The sequence below is a fragment of the Apodemus sylvaticus genome, chromosome 3, assembly GCF_947179515.1.
Source record: "Apodemus sylvaticus chromosome 3, mApoSyl1.1, whole genome shotgun sequence".
Lineage (NCBI taxonomy): Eukaryota > Metazoa > Chordata > Mammalia > Rodentia > Muridae > Apodemus > Apodemus sylvaticus.
In genome coordinates, this window is record NC_067474.1 from 18,311,049 (window position 1) to 18,312,356 (window position 1,308).

Genomic DNA, 1,308 nt, shown 5'->3' on the forward strand with positions numbered 1-1,308 from the left:
AAGCTTATACTCAGTGAAGACACATTCTATGTGTTTCTTTTATAATAAAAGGCAAACCTGAAATGCTCTTGATCGCCACTATTGAAGGATCAATCCAGATGGGTCACTGTGGATGGAGAACTTCCCGAGAAAGCTGAGTACCGGCCAGGCAAACTGTGAGAGACAGTGAGATGCCAAGCCAGGTCCCCAGGCATGAAAACCAGCCCGAAAAACAAAAGCATTTCTCATAACAATTACAGAAACAAACAAATGAACAAACAACAACCACAACAAACCAACAACCCCCCAACTCATTACAAGATGGTTATAATCAACAATAAAGATCATCTATCATGTTATCTAGAAATTAACCAAAATGTACAAGAATTCCAAAGGGAACAAATTAAAGTCACTAAAATATATTTAAAGGTATGAGTCTCTTCCCCACCCCTCATGTGTGTGTGTGTGTGTGTGTATGTGTGTGTATGTGTGTGTGTGTTTAGGTGGTGGAGGTTAGAAATGGCTCAAAGGTTAAAAGTACTTGCTCTTCTTCCACAGAACCAGAATTCAGTTCCACCACCCACACTGGATGGCTCATAGCCCCGTGTAACTCCAGCTTCACGGGATCTGACAACCCTTTCTCAACTCCACAGGCATCCCTGTGCTTGTGGCATATGGCATATAGACACTCACATATAGACACTTATACATGAATAGAAAATCTACAAAGACACACATAAAAATTAAATATCAAAAAAAAAAAGAAACCAACCAAACATTAAAAGACCAGGCATAGTAGTGACTATCTGTAATCCCAGCTCTGAGACAATAGATACAGGATTAGGAGTTCAAAGACAGGTTGGGTTGTTTTGCAAGATCTGTCTTGAAAGGCCACAGGCTGTGGATGTAGCTGGCTGGTAGGAGTCCTTTCCTGACAAGTACAAAGTCCTGATTTGATTTCTCAAACTGTGGGAAAAGTCTGAGTTTGGGAAGAAGAGATGGAGAGGTCCTTCTTCTGAATCTTCTGTACTCACCTTGCGTGTACAGGTCTGAGGGCAGCAGGGAGCAGAAGTCAGAGAGAGGCCAGATGTGGTGGTATAATGGAAGAAAGATTGTGAGTTGAGGCTAACCCAACATGTAGGATGAAAAATTAAAAAGACATTTAAGATTATCAAAGTGAACAGAGAGTCATTCTGTACAGAACAATTAAAAGCTACAGGGGTACAAAAATCTTGAAAAAAATGTATAAATTCATTCAGTTTAAAAATGCAGCTAGATTGCAAAACAGACATAAAATTTTTATGGACACCTTAGAATATTTAATCCCTT